General features: G+C 33.8%; 1 protein-coding gene across 2 annotated transcripts in view; it reads right to left on the reverse strand.

Annotated features, from left to right (window-relative positions):
* LOC108969580 overlaps positions 1–22,112 on the reverse strand; it is a 209,880-nt gene that overhangs the window by 9,041 nt on the left and 178,727 nt on the right. The gene's annotated exons all lie outside the window — the stretch shown is intronic.

The following is a 22,112-nucleotide window of genomic DNA, read 5'->3' on the forward strand; positions in this document are numbered from 1 at the left end:
CCTTTATCGTTCATCGCAGAACTTGAGCAGTTGGTAACTATCTAACTGAACAAATTTGATTAAATTTACAAGTATTAAGATTCCATTCCAATTCATGAGTTCAATTGTTAAAATTGTGTAAATTTTTGGTACTCCTATTAGATTGAAAACTACATGATCACTGTTAGTTTTAAAGATTCTCTGTCCTACTACTCGATTAAATTTGATTTTAGTTGTTTAACCAAGCTATTTATTCCAGTTTAACCGAAAATGGGACCTTAGACTTAATTTTGAAGAAAATTCCTTAATTCTGTGGCTTCTTTGCATGAGAGAAAGAGGGGAAAATAATGTATGTAAATGGCAAACAGCTTTTGCAATATTTTGTAACTGTCTTGTTTAGTAGTGATTTGGCAAAACTTTCTACGTGATCATTTAGTAACGATTAGTAATTTGTAATGTATGTATTGTATGACAGCTATGAAAATATGTGGTAACTGATTAATATCAATCAAACAGCTTTTCTAACCTACCCTACAGCACTTTCAAGGTGAGAGCAACCTTTTCACGAAACGTTTTGTATACGCTAAGCCGCTCGGCTGTAAAACACGTATGTAAACAGCAATAAATTAAGCAACGAAAATTGGCAAGCAATTTTATTTCATTATCGCCGCAATGCGCTGCAATTCGAGGAATCAAAACATTGTACAGCCCCAATTTATAACGCGAATTGTGATGTTTGTGTGCAACGCTCGTAATGGTGCCAATGTGATGAGTGACCAAGAGCATTGGCAATGCATAAATCGAAAAAGAAGCATAGAAATAAGAAATCAATGAATAATCACTAAAGACCTATCAGTTGTGTGCATATAAGTACATATGTGCATTTAAATGTTGCTACAACGCGCAGTTTACTACGCAAGCGCAGTGGTAGCGTAGACAAAGCGCCACTCAAGAAATCAATTGAAAGTGCGAAACAAATGCTTCAGTAGCAAATTGGCGCTGCACGCATAATTAGCGATGCATAAAACCGAATGACGGTGAAAAATCGCAATTACAATTTACCAATTATAAATTATCAATTACAATATTTAATTACAGTTATGCATCAGACACGAATCGATCAATGCTTGTGACTGTAAGCGTGTTCATAATATAGTGCTTACCATTACATCAACAACATTCGGTGTTGCTATGCTAGTATCATGTTTTAACTGCACAGAATTCGGAACTAGTGCAGTTTGAACCAGAATCGCTCTTTTTAAATAAATTGATTAGGTAATATAATATGAAAAATTAAAAAATAAGTTGGAATGTTAAATTTAGGAATATAAAATGTGAATAAATAAAAATGAAAGAATTTATGAAAACACTTAAATAAGTACGTTCATACACAGATATGTAACTACGATATTTCTGAGCAAAATTTCAGTTTTGAATGGCTTAAAAACAATAAGAGGTAAATTACATTTTATCCCCAGGAAAGGGTGTATCAAGTATGCCGTGAATATTGTAACACCTAAAAGGAAACGTCAGAGGCCCTAAAAATGCATATATGTACAGTAGCGACCATGAAAATAGCAGTAGTCATGGCAGTTAAAAACAAAAGTGTTTCCTTTAAAATTATCTGCTAAACCAGAACAATTTATGTGAACAGAAAAATTTTTGTAAAATATGGTAGTTGTGAAAATAATCTAAATAAAGTAAACTTAATAAAATATTTTTTAATTGTGGTATTACTATGTATATACAAGTATATATATAAATTAGCAGTATGTCGAGCTGATTGAGACACGCTGATTTAATGAGATATCTTCACGAAATTCGACACACAATCTCCGGGGAAAATTTTCAGATCAGACCACCATAGCACACTAGTGTGAGTAAAAAATTGTAAGACTTTGTTCATAATTTTAAAATTCTAAATTTATTCTTAAAAGACTATGTCGTCGCCCTCAAAGTAGTCCTCTTTGCCCCTAAAACACTTGTGCCAACGTTGTTTTCAATCCTTGAAACTGTCGTCAAAGTAAATTTGAGGAATAGCAGTTAATGTTCTTAGTGATTCAAGTTTAATGGTTAAAATGATTCAAAACGGTTTCCCCGGATCAGCCATTTGAGTTTGCTGAATAGCCAGAAGTCACACGAAGTTAAATCAGGTGAATATGATATTGGTGAATTTGGCGACAAACGTGGTGCGAAATCCAAGAGTTGTCTTCTTAATATCTTTACGCAGACGACGCATTACACTCAAATAGTTTCATTGTAGGCAATTTGACTGGTCGGAAGGAATTCGAAACGCACCACTTCTCGAAAATCGAAAACAACTCGCAACATAACCTTGATTTTTGACCTGCTTTGATGTAATTTTTCGGCTTCATTTTTGACTATATTTGCCCGATTGATCGTCTGTTTCCTGGCCGTGAGTCGGAAAGCATTATTTCACAGATCTTAAATCGACGCCTGCTTTTATTTTTCTTAGGGCGTGCTTTCTACCGATATTAAGATCTCCGACTGTCGTTGATTAGCAAGCACCAACTACTATATTTTATTAACGTGTTCATCATTAGTTGATATTAACGGCCGTCCTAGACTCGTTTCTTTGTCAACGCGTTCTCGACTCTCTTTGTACCAATAAAAAATACTTACCCGCGATAAACAATTATCACCGAACGCCTTTTCAAGATGCTGAATGTTATTGGATTGTTGAATAATTTTTATCATCGTAAAAATTTCCGAATGCACTTAAGGTAATTTAGAAAGGCAAGCGTATAGTAAACACTTGTGTTTATTTGTATGTCATATTTGACACAGATAATATTGTTGAATCTGCACGTTGGATTCTCTGTATTATCCAATGGTTGCACAAATCGTACCTCTGAGTTGTATACCATACATCTAAACTAGTTCGGAAGTAGTTAGAAACAAGAAGAGTACTCATGAACAAAGAAACATATATACTGTAGTAGATAGGTAAGAATCGAGAATTTCGTAACAATTCAGTCACAATGCGCTACCAAGATTATGAGTCTCTATATGTATAGCTTCTCATAAGCCGTCAGAAAACTCTGCACACTCTTTTACTGTACAACTCGTGTATAATGTACGATTTGGAGACAAATGTATGTATGTATGTGTGTGTGCCTCGCCGAGAGTGCTATGGTGAAAAAAGCGGATGATTTATTTTATTTACTAATCATCTGAGACAGAGATGCACACATAATTACAATCGAAGAAGCTATGATGTTATGGACTTTGGTGTGAACTTTTGGCACAATGGACTACCCAGAGCTAGAAGTAAACAAAAGATGAATAACGCAAATTGGTAATGGTAACGGCAAAACAGCAGGCAGCTGACAACAAAGACGCTAGGCAGCGGTTGTAACGGCAATTTTATGAATGTGGAGTGGAGTAGAATTATTGGATGAGTCCAATGAGTGGAAATAAAGTATTATGTAATCCAATGTTTCTCAGCTAATGACGTTGAGAAAAGCAAAGAGAAAAACAAATAGGTACCAATATTTCAGAGCAGATTAGCATTTTAATTTTGTAATGATACCTTTAACTTTTGGTGCAAGTTATTTACAATTGAAATTATTGAAAATTATTTAAATGCACATTGAAGAAGTGAGGAAACTCACACTCCATTAAATACAAAAAAATCGTTGAGCCATTTAATAATTTATTGCCCCAACTATGCCGTTTTGATAACAATTTTTCATCAGACCTGCTGTTTTTTATTTAAAAAATAGATTAGAATAGACTGTGGATCAGAATACCACGAATTTAAATTAAGTCAGCAAATCAAATATTTATTATAGTCAGTATTGATAATGTAAGGGCCAAATACACAAACTACTGCTCCACAAGAAAGGGTAATAACTGAAATGACAAATGTCAACACAATTTGTAACTAATTTCTGATTAAACACAATTGTAAAAAAAAAATAATATAATCCCTGCTAATGAAAAGTGAAAGTACAACAATTTAAGTGCCAAGTGCCGTTTTATAGTTACTAATAACAGATTACAATACAATAGGGGAAACAGCAGTAAAGTGGCAATAAAGCCTTGCAAAAAAGTCGTAAAAAATTTACACAGCCGAAAATTCGTTGGTGACTGATGGTTTCGAAAATGATATTTCTATTTCAGTTTATATGTAAATTTACGCACTTCAAGTAAACCAAATAAATGTCTATTGCTTAATAATATGTTTTCGGCCCAAAGGTATTTGGAATATTTTTCGAAACTTAGCAAAGCGATATCCTGCGGCAAGAACAATATTGTTTTACTATAGCGTTCTTCTTCGATTTAACTAATATTCACAACATGTTGTCAATAAGCCAAAACACTAATTTGATCACAAATGAATTTCATTTTACGAGCTGATAAGCAAGAATTCGGAAATCCAATTCGTTCTTAAATGAACTCGTTAATTAAAAATTTCATAACATGCTTGCATTAAAATCTTGTAAATGTCTTCAAGTTCGCTGCTTAAGTCTTTTGTTCTGTTTTGTGTTGCGGCGGCCTCTGCTTTTAACTCGTGCAATGTCAGGCGTTTCAGGGGCGCAAATGCACTCGGAATCAACGATGCACAGCTGATTCAAATGCAATGACACTATAAAAACTATATTTAGTACACAATTTCAGTCTTTTGTTTCATTGTGCCGAGTAAATGTGTATTGAATTGGTGTTTTCTTTAATTATTTCTGCTCACGTTCGCATTGTGGACATCAGATGGTTATATGTTGTTAGTCAGCCGAATTTGCGGCTGTTGCTGCGCTCTTACCTTAGCCCAATGACCTTGCGTTACTTACGAGCACAATACACGCGAACACATGTGAGCAATGATTCCTGATGGCTGGATTTTTCCTGAAGCAAATAGAAAGCTGCGTAAACCAACCAATCGAATGAAGAAAGCCTCTAAAGGAGACGCCGTAATAACCGATAAATGCGGGTCAATGTACAGCTGCCAATTCGGCATAAGGGGATGGCTGAGAAAGAGGGAGGTTAAAGATGCAGGGAAAAGACAAAGTGGCACGAATGCTAAAAATTAGTACAGGATAAGTATCAGCAAGATTTTAATGAGGGCGGAACTACAACAGTAAATCGGGGACGCAAGAAAGCGAAACTAAAAAGAAGCAGAAAATAATGGAGAGAATAAAATTAAAATAACAATTTTCAGGTACCTGTAGAAGAACGATGCATTTTCAAGCGGTGATCATTATTCTAAAGTTTGTCAACTTTAAATTTTGAGCGCTCTAAAGCTAATGACATTTTTAGCCAACTTTCTATTGAAAAAAAATTATATGTATATATTAAATATGTACTTTAAAATGTTGTGTTCAAGAATCTTTGATTTACTAACTGGCATATTTTTTAATTTTTTCACTTTGCCATTTTACTAAATCATACTTATCATTATTTTCGTTTGAGTTTTGTTCCATTGTTACCTCATTTCAGACTGATTTTTCCTTCATTCAGCGGCTATTAACGGCTGCTATATATGTGTAATTATATAATCTCTTTCAAGGTTGGTGAGTTGTTGCAATAATATACTACGCTACACATAAGAAGTAGGAATGTGTGCATCTATGTGATTACACTAATGCGTGTATTCGCTGGGTTGGCAGTGAGTGGTGTTGAACCGACTGGCCGGCGTTCATGCGCACTTCTGTGCTAATCACTCTACTATTTGCACAAGTAATTCGCGTGGTTTCTTCAGCCGGCCAGTCGGTTGTTCGCAAGTGAGTTTACATAGATGTCGGTCACCAATGTCGTTGTTGGACTGGTTGAGTTAGTTGGGCGCGTGTTTCGCCACGCAATGTGCAGTTATGCCGAACGTCAAATGCCTGAATGTCTCCTTCTGAGGTCGCGGAGAGGGAACGTGTTATTAGTAGTATGGGTGTTTTAATACGAGCAAAATATATATGAATGGTGGGCCTGTTTAGTGACAATGGTGAGCACTAGGGAATTCGATTTTTAGTTAAAATTAGGTTACAGTTAGTTAAGACAATAAATAGATAAAGCTAGTATATGATGTCGAAAGTAAGCGGTTTATTACTTATAAGTTATTGTAAGGTGAGACGGAAGGATGGTTGCTTTACGACAATAATCATTGGTAGTCGATAAAAAGTTTTGAGTTATGTAAAGTACTATATATTTCAAAGTATGTGTTACACACCCGATAAATTTTTGTTATCAACTGTGGTTTGAACGCAAATGTTATTTAATTTAGGGGTGTTACCAGACTGCTGTTAATTGTTTGTGAAAAAAATCTAACTATCAAAAATTTAATTATGGTAACTAGAAACCATCTCAATGAAAATACATTTCGGATGATTTATGAATAAATAAATCTTCTTTACGAGTTTTTTAAATTTTTTTCAAATATTCTGAAGTTTTTACTTTTCAGCATCAATCTGAAGACCTGAATTTGCCAAAATAAATTTTTTGACGACTTCGAATAATTTGCAATGAACTAAAACCTTTGATTTTTCTCTATACTATTTTATCTATTAAAAAAATTAATTTGAACTTTGGATAAACTTAACCTACAAATTTAATTTCAATTATTAATATTTACGCTTCGATCGATTTTTATGCACTAAAGTGATACCCAGAGAATGTGGAAATAGTGCCTGTCTTAAAACAGCTGTTTCACGCACAAGCACAACTTAAACACATTTTTACAAATTCGCCGACATATTTACTACACATGAGCACAGACATAAAACAATTATGAAGTAAGTGTGTTTTGATCGTTTATAGTATGTGGCCTGATGTAGCAAGGTCGTTGTATGGTTAAATGCCAACACACACTTATACATTCCTTTCGCTTTTTATAAAAGCGTTTTCTTGCCTACGTTTGCTTCATTCGCTTGCGAAACAGTTTCGTTTTCATTTCAACCGCTATGCACTGGCACACTTACCGGTGCGCATTCGAGCACATTTGTGCATTCATACTTGATATGTTATCTTAGCACCTACTTTGTGGCAGTTCTTGTTTTGCTTTTATTGCCAACCGTCAGCCAGAAGGATAACTTGGCATCTGGCAGGTGATGAGAATTGCACTAAAGAGGTGTGCGCATGCGCAGATTAAATATTTTTCATCGTCACGCCTGCCAAGCTTTCGTGCTCTTCTGCTGCAGCTGAGTCATGTCAATTAGTTGATTAAAACTGGCCAGAACTTTGATTTAAACAACAAAATCATTTGCCACAAAATTGGTTGTGGCAGCACAAAACACTTTAATTCCACTTTAATTTTATGGATATCACAATTCCGGCTCTGCACACAGTGTTGTATGCGATTCTCAAGAGTGGCAAGCAAAAACTGCGTTAAATGTGTGTTAATTTTTTGGCGCTGGGCCACCTAGGTATACGCATATAGCCTTTTTTATAAATAGAATCAGCAGAGCTATTGGGAATAAAACTTGACTTCAGATGCATGTAAGTGTTGATGGATTTTTAATAGGTGATCACAAGATGTCTCTTATGACAATAGTAGAAGATGGAAATCCAAATTGGCCGCTAAAGGTGTTTAATATTTAAAAATGTTGAAATGCAGTACACGTTAACTTTTTATGGCTGCAATTTGAAGTATGCATAAGGAAGGGGTTTGGAATCTGTATTAAAATGATGTATGAGAATACAAGAACATTTTATGGTTATAATTCTGATCCCATATGGTAACAATATGTCATTATAACTAACAATATAAAATTAAAGTTAAAAGGTGATCGAAGGGAAAAAATGAAGCCTTCTTCTTTAGTTAGTGTTCTTTGTTTCACCAAACTTCGAAGAGTGCGAATATACAAAAAAAAAAATTATAATTGATTACAAAAAATTAAAAAACTTGATATATTAAAATCTAGATGGGATAAAAATCAACTCGCCGGAAAAATAAAAAGCTTGATAAACTAAAATGTTCATAGGATATGAAGTCGTTATTTGATATTAAATACAACGTAATGCTCTTAGCAAGTGAGTGTCGATAAAGCTAACAAGTAGAGAAATGCAAATCGAAAAAGCCTATTGTTAGTTAAGGATAGCTATATGTATGTTTTTTTTTAGCAGAATATACTTCAATATAAAATATTTTACATATTTTATAAAAATTTCGGATTTTTCCTTCCACTTAATGATGACCGGTTTTCAACCTATATTCCGATTCTGTCGCTTGGTTGCAGAAAACAGTAAGTAGCCATTTACCATAAGTCGGCCATTTCAAGTTTTCAGTTTTCATTGGAATTGGCACGCGTGCTTTTTACAGGTTACTTATGTGCATGAACATATAGAGATTTTAATCGTAACAGCATCGCTATACCATATATTTAGTTACCAATTAAATCCTTTTAAGCTTTTACTCACAAGTATAAAAGCACAAAAGCATTATAAAGAAAAACTTTGCAGAATTTTAAGCAGAATGGAATTGGCGCATGCCATTACAAAAACAAAATTAATAAAAACATGAAATCGAAACATTAAGCTTTAGTTACCGGTCGCCAAAAATATGGCCTTACTTCGAACACTTATGTATGTATATCATAGGAACCAGTTTTCTAATATAAGGCGGACCTACAACTGCATAAAACTCGATTATATTTTGCGAGTAAACCTTTAACGTCAATTTTTATGAATAACGAATGTGTATGCTTAACGCGTCATAACGTGTGTATTTATTCGTATCAATTTACGTATTAACGCTATGCTTTCAAAATTATATTCTATTCTACTGTAATTTGAAAAGTATCTGTGTTTCACGGGATTAGAACCGCGCAGATCCGCTTACGCCAACTCAAAGCAAAAACAAAATATTAGTGGCAAGAAGTAAAAATGAAGTCAACCATCTTACTTTTTGTATGTATATATAGGTATGTATGTACATACATATGTATTTGAAATAGAACAGAAGTGCACGAGTAAATCAGTGCTTAGGGGATGATATACAAACCGAACCCTGTCGATCATTTCATATGTGTAATCAATACCTTGACTCCACATTTGTATTAAACAACATTAGCAGAGTGCATTTGTTGGATAATATTTTGTCAAAAGGCAATAAAAACAGAATCGATTAAAAGTGAAAATAAACGATCTTTCATTTTGTTGAATGTCGTCTAGAATAATTTTTAATTTACTCATATCATAATTTCTTCTTATGGTAATCGCGCTAAGATTAGAGTAATGTTTATAAAAAGAGAACTACTTATAAGCACTCTTAATGTAGATTGAACGAAAAAGCTGAATCAAGACTTTATTTTTTTCTGAGACAATTATATAAATTTTATCGCTTAACAATGATAAGCTATAAATTTATTACTAATTTCAATGTAATCACAAACGTATTATACTGAGTACAGTACGGCTGAAGCGAATTTTAAAGAATTATTCATTTCTCCACTTTTCCAGCAGGGATTGGAAAAGCACAATTTTTCAGTTCTTTGATGGTTACACTTTGGAAGTGTGTAGATGTAGTTGTTCAGAGTGTTTTTAACTGACYAATTGATCTGACACAAATATTTTATCGCCGAAAAATATTTAAAATCTAATGTGCTTAGTCGTGTTGAACAATTAACAGATATTAATAATGAATAAATATATATTATCATTATAATTACATCTGGCCATGTATGCTCATTTTGAGTTCAGTATTTAAAGTTACTTCGAATTAGAAAAGCTCATTGCAGACCAAGGACACTTCCAAAAGATCGATACGTTTAATTTAATTATGAATGCTAACATACTTGGTCTCATTTTGTCATCCAATGATTCAGCATATGAGTATGAAGTTTGGATTGCAAGTGCGTTACTTGGCGAATAATGAATCGTTTTCACAAAAACTGTATTATTCTTAATCATACCTAGTTGAACTAACAGAGTTTTAAATTGAATTAACCACCAAATACCAACAAAAACTATAATAACAAAAATGCCATATATTTTGTAACAACAACCACTTTTGTTGTTTTTGCAATTTCAAGTCAGGCGGGGCTCGAAACCAAACAAATGTTGTCTAAGAAAATACATAATACACAAAAAATAATAAGAGCAAACCAAATGTCGCAACTTTGCAAGTGAACACCCAGCAAAAATTACACTAAAAGAGACTGAGAATTGAAAAAAGCAAGGAACATAAAAAATGCAATGCTTATAATACTTGTTAAGACACTTTCATGCTTTCTGTATAGTATATATGTTCGTATGTGATTTGCATTTGTATGTGTATGTAGATAAATGCAAATAATTGCTCCACAAGTATAATAACATAGCCACATGGGTAAGTCATATTTTAATATAATACCAAGCGGTCAATCAATGCAAGAGTGTACATTATACAAATGCTTTTAGTTGGCCATTTCTTGCAACTCCTTTAGCTCACATAATGTGGTGTTAATTTGAATATGCTGCAGCATGATTATTTACTCAAAGTTCTTTGTGGCAATAATGTCATGTATGGCAATAACATTTTAACATTACTACAAAACTTGTGTTTATTGGCCACTTTGATTTCTCTATTCCTAACTCGCCACAAAGAAAATGAAAACATTATAAAAAGCCGTAGCCGACCCATAATCCTTAATACCAAACGATTATTTATAACGAATTTTTACCCTCTCTAGTAGACTTGCGAAATATGCTCCATAGTGTGGCAAAATCAATTTAAAAGTTTTTCGTCTCTTAAGATAGCTTCATATCCGAAAATTTCTCTAATATAATTTCTCTCAAAAATTCTCTCATATAATCAATGTAGATAAATTAGCTTCAGATGAACAATTTTAGAGCAGTGGCAGTGTATTAAGAAGACCAAAATTTATACCTACATTCGACTCGGTCAACGTGCCAAGATGTGGACTTACGTCATAAGCGTTTTGGCAATTATCAGTTAAACATTTGACCACTTACCGCCTCTGCAGAGCAATTGACTTGTTCAATGAACGTTTAGTTGCCGTTGCATTCGGCACCGCAGTTACCCCTTCAATAAAAATGCCATATACAAAGGCAAAATTTAAAACTATTGAACCAGATTGCTTACGTGCAAAGCAGTAAATATGTTTATTACAAAGCAGTTGAATAAGAAAAAATCTGTAGTGACTGATATCCAATAAAGCAAAATATCATTAAGGAGTCGACATTCTTCTGCGGTCTAGGCGAATATGTGAAGGTCGCAACGCTAATTATAAACTTTAGGTAAATTTATTCCATATGCTTGTAACTATTTTATTCATATTAATGGCTTTTAGAGGTTGTTATTTGCCAAGTGAGTGTTTTAACAAAAAATATTAGTCAGCGATAATGTTAGATGATAGAAAACTATGACCAGATTGCCAGCTTTATGCACACAGTTTTACTTGCATATAAACATATCAATTAATATTACTTCATAACAATCAATTGAAAATAAAATTGGTTTTTCAAGCGAACCTAATTGAAAGAAAATGCTGTATACAGTTTTATATATTGATATATACCAATATGTGTACTTCACACATAAAAATCATTTAGCGTGTTGGCAACAGTTGCAAACTTATTGGGTGTGTTTTGCCCTCATTTGGCCATGATTTGAAAAATTCGCTGTTCAAATAAAACACACTAAAGTAAACGGTGTTTATTTAAAATTAATGTGAATTGCAATGAAAAATGTTAGAAAAAATATTCCCAGATTGTATATGGAAATATGTATTATAATACTCAAGGTACTCAAAATAAATCTATTAGCTGCGTTCCTTATTTATGTATTATATAATCCTTTTATCTTTAAGTAAATAATTATGATATTATTGTATCTAAGGTGCTCTAGTCTGGAGTCATGGGTGGATTTAAGGTAATTTTTAGGTGTCATCAGAACAGGTAATTATTAGTTTTAGTATCAATTTTCTTAGTAGTTCTTTATTAACGTTGCAAGATAACAGGAATAAATTAAAGAAATAAAATATTTTAAAATTACCCACAATTTCAATCCTCTTCTGGTAAATCGGTCCAGTAAGACCTACATATATCTCCGAAAATAATATGAATTTTGAACAAATCTTCTTGTAAATATGTTTTTAAAAATATTAGAATTTGAAAATATAAGAAGAAAAAATTTATTTTAGTTTTTATCTATAAAATAGTCCTTTAACTAGCGCTTTATTAATTTGGAATATAATGCTTACAAATTTTATTAAAAACAAATTAAAAAATATATGCAATTCCCTTTGAGTAAATATTTAATAAAAAAGTTATTGCAAAGACGCTAGAATAAATTAGGAATCGTAAGTAGGAAGGAATTTTATTTAAAAAGACATTTTATAATGAACTAATAATATAGATATTTTTAGTGGCGCCCTCAAATAAAGAATATTTGCAGTGATAAATACCCGAGTGTAATTTTTGCATTAAAAAGTTTAATAGAAGGGATTTTCTTGAATTTTTGAAGTTAGTTTTGTTGTAGATTATTTTTTTAAAGCTTTAGCCACCAGCTGATAAATAACTGTGTCGCTAATTTCCAGAAACTTTTCGTGATTAGGATCCGCGCAAGTAAAATATACAATATAGTATATAGAGTAGCAAATATTTCGTTGGCTGATATGTATTCGAGTTGTTTGGACCATGTGAAATGGAGATATGTATACAAGTAGCATTAGCAAATACTTMTTTATATAAATAAATAACCATACCTGTATGTAAACACAAACCGTAGCCTGTGTCCACTTTTCCTTCTGTTCGCCTAGCCTCCTTTCGGATTTATAGGCTGACAGGAAGCAAAATTGTTGCTGCAGAGTATAAGCTGCATACCAATAGACAATTTCAATTTGCACACACACATACATACAAAGGATGATGTCAGCGGGTGCCGAACAAATGCCACCAAATGAGTCTCGCTGCAATGCTCACATGTGTCTGTGTGTGGTTTCACGTCAGCGCGATTGCGCAATATTGCGCGCTCACGCCTTTGCTTTTGTGTTTGCTGTTGTTTACACTTTTGTATGGTAATAACAATTTCGCAATAATCTTTGTGCCTGCCATGTTCATGCTGTTGCTGCATCCCAAACAGGCCGACTTGCAACAAGCACACAGACGTTGGAAAACTGCAACGTGATGCGCTAAAGCGAGGAGACGCGCACGGTTTGACGTTTGATAGCCAGTAGAAATTCTCCGCACAAGGGGAATTTAATTAGACCTCAATGCAACAATTACTTTGTTTTGCTTTGTATAGTGGATTAATCCAACGGAAAATGGTCGAAGTAGTGGCATTTGTGAGGCAAGCGCAAGACAGCGGTTCAGCAAGCTAACCTATATACATACATATGTAAATATGCGTGCAGTCACCGATGCAAATGTGTGTGCCTGGTGGAAGTCATCACACCGGGCGTATGAGTTACTTTTATGGTTATATCATACACTTCCGCTTCTCCATTTTTATGGTAGCTGCGAGTAAGAGAGTAAGTGTTTAGCGTTTTAATTGTTATCATCGCATTGTTTGTATTGGAATGTCGATTTTTCTTCGCTTACCACTTTAAAGCGCTTGGGGGTGTACTGTCAAATTATTTGCGGTCTCATCGCTTGGACGTTTTGTGCTTAGTTGTGACACGCATCCATTTGTATTTGCGGACACTCATCTTCTACCGCCGAAAAGACCACTCAATTGTAGTAATTGCTGCGGTTGGCGGCAGAACAACCATTCCTGCCTTCGGTGTTGCCACCTAATTAATTGCTGAGTGATGCTGAGGAAATTGACCGCTGTCACTTTGATGTTTTTCGGTTTAAATTCTAGTTTTGTGTAATTCGTACGGTATTTGCCTTCGATCTTCTTTACTTGCGTTCTTTTTTTGTTGTGCATAGTCCGCATTCGGATTTTCAAATGTATAAATTTGTTTAAACCTTTTTCTTTTTTATTAGGATTAGTTTCATTTTGCTTAATTGGTGTAATTTTGCAGAATTTTTTTAAATTATGAGTTATTTAATACAAAATATTTTTTTCTTTATGATAATTGATTTTGGTCACGGTTAGACTATACTTGAAAGGTTACATACTTGCTGTATATCTGAAGCGATTCAATTATTACAGGAATGGAAGATACGAGGTTTCCAAACTAAACAAATTCTCTCTGTCTAAACCATTTTAGAAATAATTAGTTTCTCCATGACAAATTTATCCTACAAGTAACAAAATTACTTTGATATAACATACGTAATTAAAATTGACAATATTTTTGATAAGTTTTGACGTGACGCGCTCGCTTGCAGAGTTGTATAAATATAAATTGAAATATTGCGTGTACAATTTAAAGTTTATTAGCATCAAATAACTGATACAACAATGGCCTTTATGTAATCATAGCGGTATAATTGATAAAAGTTCACTTCAACTGTGCTCGAAATTAAAAAATCCACAATCAAATATTTATTCTTTGTTGAAAAGTTGATCAAAGGCCCTTTTAATGTCAAAGGAACTTAAAATAAAATTTTATAAAAACGAAAGATAATTCTAAAAGCTTTGAAAATAAAAAGTATAACGTAATTAATTTAAGTAAAGCATAGGTCAACATACAATAGAGTACAACTTATGTGCAGTACAGCGAACATGAAAATATAATAAGTTTGAGTAGGGGCTTGCCGCTTCTGTGAGTTTGAGTTTGAAGTTATTCACAACAAAGACAGTAGCGACACTTGAAGACATCAACACAATCAAGTTTTAAACTTCCTTTGTATTATTATAAATTGAAGCCGTTATGAAATAATTTTGGTTGAAGAAGAACTCACACATACACATAAAAATTATTAATTTCTACTAGGCTGGTCATAAACTGAACTTTTGGCCTAATATTTGAAAATAGAATTGTTTACAAAATATGAAAAAGTGATGCGTAAAATAAACCTTAAAATAACTACCGTTATATAAAATATGAAGTTTCCAAAAAAAAAAGAGTTATGACAATTTTGATTTATGTTGTTTTCAACTGTGAGAATTAATATGCTGTCGTTGAATTTCAATAAATCCATATATTCTACTTGTTTTCTGTTAAAACGGCCTAAATCTACAAACGGTTCGATATATAAGCAGTATTAACTATTTTTTATACCCTGAACAAGGTTACCCTAAAAAGGATCAGCGTGATGAGATAAGTCAATTTAGCCGTGTTTGTTTGTCTGTATATATGCGAACTAATCGCTCAAGAGTTTTGAGATATTGATCTAAAATTTTGCACACGACTTTTCGTCCCAATAACTTACTCATTTGTAGGAACCGTCGATATCACAAATAACTGACCGATCTGAATCAATTTCTTTATTTAATTTTGCGAATCATATTCATTGGCAGTTACCGTAGGCCTAATTAATTTCAGAGTAAGATTTTGTATAATACCTTTTACAGATTATTCGGTTTTCAATAACTACCCTGACCATCTTTTTGTTAAATATATAACAAAATTACACAATATATACATATATGTACAAGTATTAAAACTGCTTGTGCAGCCGATTACAATTACTGCTTCGCGCTTTAACTATTTTGTTAACCATTACAAGCTATTTTTTGTATGCAATCAGCAAACTGTCATTATTATTTAGTTATATTACATAATGAACGTTGACACGAAATGGAAGACAATATAGAAAGAAGAAAGAAAAAATGAATAAAATGATGAAAAAATAATGAGTAAAAAGAAGATAGTCAAGCTGATATACATACTTATACCTAAGCAGTTTTATAAAAATCGGAAATTGAAAAGTTGCGCTGTAATAAATTTATTAGTAATAAACGGCTTAAAAGCAGCCATTCAAACTTATTCGACTGAGGAGAGTTGTATATTTCCTCACATTTGGTGGCGACTGGAATAGGAAAAAAGAAGCTCTCTGCGTGACATGTACCCGTGGAAGAAATGGCACAAGCGCTTGTTTAATTTTTTATCAAGAGAAAAAACCACAAGTATATACATATGTATGTAATTACTTGACGAAAATGTCGCACACACTAATTAAAATACTTACATATGGCTAGTACATGGCTAGTATATCTAAGCGCGTTGATTAGCAGCTGGCATTCACTTCACTGCTGAAAGTAATGTCAATGATTTGCGCTTGTTTCGCTTTTAATTAACCGTGTTTTATTTTTACAAATTTAGAGAAAATAATTAGTCTGCTTTCTGTAGTCTGCTACCGATTAATTCGGTGATATAAAATACTATATAAAATTAAACTCTAATCTATTAATCTACAATTTATCAGCTGATTGTTATTTTATTCATGCATACAACCAAATTTTCAGCCCACAGGAAGAGTCATAAATATAATTCGCAAATGCTAAGGGAACCAGCGATGGGCATGGCCGCAAGTTGTATGGTTGCGATAATGACTCTCAGGCTCCGACAATCTCGATACTTAGATATCTGCGAGACTGGGCACTCTGGATTACCAGGTCATTGAGCTTAGCCCTAACTGAAGGATTTGCTGGATCAGAGGAACGGTGAGCTCTGATAATAGGGCAGCCATATTACTGTGCGCTCAGAAAGTGTTGATCTCTTCGAATGTCTCGCTTTTGCCAGATCAAGCCAGAAATACCACGAATATTACAAAATAAATGATAAGTTTGAAGGTTTTCGTCACTCATGACAAATGTTTGCGATTCATAAAGTTCTGTGAGAGAAATTAGATAGTATTGGATAAGGTTTGAGATACTTCTCAAACCGAAGCTATCGACAACTCTTTTAATGGTCTATAATTATTATTCAAGTAGATTAACTAATGAGAGTTACACCTATGTTCTATCGTCAATAAATCTGTGAACCCACCCATTTAAATACCGTTCGGTATATTTTACCAACATTATCGTCGAATTTATGTATTCTGTAAGATTTCTAAGCATTTATGTATTTTGGCGAATGTTCTGAATGTGAAAGACATGAATTCGAATTTCCTCGACTACATTCTTCCCAGGCAAAACAAACTGCGGGCGAGCCTTATTGAACATGACATGTACATACATGTGTGATTGTATGTTTAATGAAATTGGCTTAATTAATACGGGAACATCGGAAGGAGTATACGTTTATTTGCGTATTTATTTAAAGAACAATAGAAAAACAGGTATAAATATATAGCAACGCGAACGGTCCGAAGAAATGCAAATTAGAAATGAAACAAAAGTATCTCAAAGTTAAACAATTTCTTTCAGATACTGGATGAATATTGTATTTGTGCGTGGGGCCAAAGACCTCGACTAATGGACAATATAAAATGTGACCACTTTTCTGCGCTTTTTTACATTTCACGCATTCGTTTGATTTCTCCTGCTTTTATCTGGCTTTGTGCGTGTTCTTGGTGTTTTATGGTCTTTTGTACGCTACATACACACCCACATTGCGGCGATGCGTACCTGCGTACCTGCGTTTGATTTTCCCTGCCTTGGCGCGCTGATTGGCGTTTCGCAGCAGGTAGATTCATATGTAGATTAATCTGGGAATTTACACGTTGTTTTCATGGCTTAGACCTGCTATATGTTTTCGTTGTCTATAGCGGCAGCAGCCTGACATTACGGTGCGCACATCATTCCTGTCATTCATTAATGGCTGGTGTCGACGTCGGCTTTGTTTGCCTCTTGTTAATGATTTTATTGCGGGAAAATTAAATTGTTTGATAAAATGGAAGCTAAACGCTGACAAATGCTAGCGGGGGCAAACGTGACATGTGTCAAATTTTCGATTTGTTTGGCGTGTGAGTCAGCGGGCGCACCGAGAAGTCAACCCCCGAGCGCGGCTCCGTTAATTGGCTTTCAAATTTTTTTTATTTTGCTAAATATATTCTGACAAGACAGGTATAATATGTAGATTTCTAATGCTGGAATTGGCACATGTAACTGAATTTGTATGCAAACTAAAAAACATAAAATTTTACTTTTATATTTTTGGCCAAATGAATCACCTCTAATAGGAACTTACGATGTAAGCCGTTTGAAATTTTTATTTTTTATTTTTATTGTTTTAATTATGTGTGTCATATAAAATATATTGGCAATTGGTTACTAATTTAAGTTTAAGATCTATTGTTGAAAATTTACTGCATTACATAATCAAACATAATGTTATTCAACTTGTCATTTAAATAAAAGTTTGAACTTACGTAGTGTCTGCAAAGAATATTTGAGCCAAATATAAGTAAATGACAGTATTTAAAATAAACTTTAACTTCGCTGACAAAAATAAATTTTTTGTTGATTGACATAGTTGTTTTTACTATATTCGAGGACATAGTGAAATTTCCGACTTCGGTTTAAATTTAGCTCTAAGTTTATATACCCATAAAACCAGTAGTTTAACTTAAGTATTTTGAAATTATCTGATATCTTATTTTAATAATTGTTATCTTCTTAAATATCTTCAGATTCCGAGCACTGGTTTTATTCAGCTCATCGCCCTCCTTCTTTCCGTTCGTTTCGTGTCGCTTTTTCATTACTAGTTTGCGATCGTGGCAATTCTTTAATGTCGGACTTTAAAATTGGTATGCTTTTTTTCACCAATTTTATTCGATTTTTTGTGTCGCTGTAAGTCGTTGGCATTGACATGCTGAATCTTTTATGGTATTTCGTAATCGTAAGGTGGTTGCTAAAATAAAACATATTTTTTATATTCGAATTTCCAGTTGGTAATATTGGGCAGATGAAAAAGTTTTTTTCGTATTTCGTCAATAGATGTCGTTGTAGTCGTATAGAGGTAGATGGAAGGTAGTGGAGGGTGTACTGCTCCAAACTACAGCCTTCTTTAAAGAAGTGTGTACTCTGATAGCTGAACGGCTATACTGACTTTGAATATGCGCTCAAAAGTTGTTAAGAAGCACATAACTTCATTAAGAACAGCTTCAAGTTTCTACGATATTAGACTTGAGACTTTTACTTCAATTTCTTCCGAATCTAGCGACTTGGCTGGGATTGATATTAATCAACTTAATAAATTTGTAGTAAGGTCAAAACGCTTCGCTGATCTATGAGATGATGTACTTTAAGGAGCTTTTGCGTAACGTTAAGGGCAATTATATCTCCGTGTGCGATCCATTGATTTTGGATCAACTCTGTACCTAACCTGCATTAAAACTTTCGTTCAATAATCTGTTCCCATCCAGACGACAACTTCATAATACCCCTCTCGTAGAAGCCCCCGCCTTTTCAAAAGCCTCTTTTGAGTTCAACTTTACATCAACAAGGGTGTTCGCCATGGACAGGAAGAGGTGGTAATCACTTGGCGCTATGTCTGGGCGATAAAACCTCCCATCCGAGCTCACGTAGCTTCTGACGAGTCATAAACGATGTGTGTGGTCTGGCGTTGTCCTGGTAGAACACTACACCCTTCCTGTTGATCAATTCTGGACGCTTCTGGTCGATCGCCTGCGTCAAGCGGCCCAGTTATTCACAGTAAATGGTAGAATTAAGCGTCTGGCCATATGGGAGCAGCTCATTGTGGATGATTCCCTTCCAGAAGGTTTTTTTTGCGTCAAATCATGCGGCACCCAAACATCAGGCTGTTTTCTGTATCCAGCCTTCTGTAGATAGTTTAATATGATTTGGTGACAAACTTCCATCTTCTGGGCGATGCCACGAAATGCCACATGCCGATCTAATGTTGATGTTTTCCATGATTTGATCGGTATTCGTCGTCACAGGTCTTCCGCCGGTTGGCTTATCCATGGTGTCGTTTTTACTCGCTCTGAATCGTCGAAACCATTCCTCCGCAGTTCGAAGTGATAGAGTACCATCCCCTAAAACACCATTAATATCACGGAAAGTTTCTATAGCGGATTTGCCTTTAACAAAGGAAAACTTTTAAATAGCGCGAATATCGGCGTTAGTAAACTCCATGTTTACACGTCTACAACTGTTGAACGCAATATCCAAACCAATCATGCATAGCGTCATTTTGTAGGTTATGTCAAAATCTTTCAAAGATGTATAGAATTGCTAAATATGAGCTCTGTAGCGCTTTATACATAGCCACGAAATTCAAAAGACAAAAACGCGGAAGGGAAAACTCACCAGGATAGACAGAATATTGGGTTAAAATATTGTGAACAAGAGAATAAAATATTAAACAAAATTCTTAAAAATTTGCTTTTAATTTTGCTAGCTATTTAACAATTAGTATTCGTTTGAATATATTGTTTTTTTTTCTTCAGTGTTTGCCTAAAATTCAATCTCTTTTGATTTATAAAATTTTTTCCCACAATATTTGTTTCTTTCCAAAAATTATTAATTTACAAAAACCAGTCGTATATATCTGTCGGACAAAATACAATTTTTAAGAATATATTTCAACAGATCTAACATAAAAGGTTTTGTCCCACGATACTCATAGCCATCAATTATGTTATATACATATATCAGCATAATCAACGAAACTCCGCTAGAAAAGCTTGCCTCTGACTGTGTCATCAGGGGTCATAATTTGAAATGGGCGTGCACATGCCGATCTTCCATTTAATTTCTATGTAAATTCTATGGACGAGAGATAAGACGTTCAATGCGAATTAGCGACTAATTGTGTGCATGCGCACACGTTAATTACACACTCGAAGTGCTGTGCTAGTTCACTATGTATAGTATGTATAAATACATATAGTATATGTATATTCATGAATTCAGATATGCATATATGAAATGAAAGACCAAACGCGGAGCTGCTGTCCAAGCAAAGCTGAATTGCGATGATATTTGCTTTGATTCAATAGCTTCAAATACACTAACACATGAAATCAAATCAAACGCGTCTCTGTCTCTGCCACAGCAGTTGTGAATGTTCGCTAATTTATTCCTAATACTTTATTTATTTATTTTTATTTGCTCGCTACCACATTGCTTTGCTTTTTATAACTGGCAATTACTGTTTGCCGTCGCTCGTGTGAAGTACGGTAAATAAGTACATAGATACATACGTACCGTATGTACCCAGACATGTATGTACTACATAAAAAGTGTAAGTATTTGATGGAAGTGCTGGACAAAAATAGCGCAAATTCAAGCCTTTTGTTCATCGTTTAAGAATTTTTAATTAACAAGCGTAAATCAATAAACTTGTTTATTGTTGTTACTTCTTTACTTTTTTCGCGTAAAGTCAAGGTCGCTTTGCTGACCGCCGCACACTGCCCACTCTGGCATAAGTGCGCTCATAACAGTGTTTCAAACGAGCGGAGGCAATAAAAAGTGAAATAAGTTGTTTGTGTGTGTGTGTGTAAGAAGCATGAAAAACAAATTAAATACAAATATATTTATTCAACATATTGACATTTAATGAATTTGTTATGAGACGATAGAAAAAGCTCAAAAGAAATAGAATAGTTGTAATTGAGTTGCGGTTAGCGTTTGTATTGCATTCCTAATTTTTAAGTATTTTATTAGCTACTTCTTCTTCTTTCTTAATCAAATTCAAAGCACATACAGTGGCTTACTAGGTTTTTAGGTGACACCATACGACACTTGGTGGTGGTGGTCCATTTTATATCAAATGCAATCGAACGCACTGATTGAAATAAAAAGAAAAAGCGAAAATAATTCCGATTTACTTCAATAGCTAGCAAGAATTTGTTTGGCTCTCAAATTGAAGTCATTTATAAGATTTGAGAGCCAAACAAATTCTTGCTAGCTATTGAAGTAAATCGGAATTGTTTTCGCTGGATGGCAATAAGAGTGAGGGCTGTTTTAAGTACGTTTTTGCAAAAATTCTCTTGAAATATAAACTATCACATCTCTTTCATTGATTAAAAAAATTAATATACGTACTACTTTGTTACTAAATATAAACCTTATATTCTGTACTGAAAAGTTTTAAAACGTCTTCTTCAATATCAATAGTTATCGGACCACTACAGTATACATTATGACAAAAACGTACCCGGAAACTGTAATTTAAATTCCTCGAGTAAATTATATTTCAAAAAAATGTATTTTGCTAAGTTGAGTAAAATGAGAGTGATCTTTTACCCAGTTTGTTTACAGCAGCTGCAGCTAATGGGTGCGTTGCGATTTGTACAATGGATAAAAATATCGACCAAAGAATTCGTCTAAAACTTAGTATGTCTAACCGAATTTCGTGTGCAGAATCGTTGTAAATTTTAGAAAATGCTTACAATGATTAAGTTTTATCAAAAGCACACGTCTACGAGTGGTACTACAA

Source organism: Bactrocera latifrons, unplaced genomic scaffold, assembly GCF_001853355.1.
Source record: "Bactrocera latifrons isolate USDA-ARS-PBARC rearing strain unplaced genomic scaffold, ASM185335v1 scaffold_259, whole genome shotgun sequence".
Lineage (NCBI taxonomy): Eukaryota > Metazoa > Arthropoda > Insecta > Diptera > Tephritidae > Bactrocera > Bactrocera latifrons.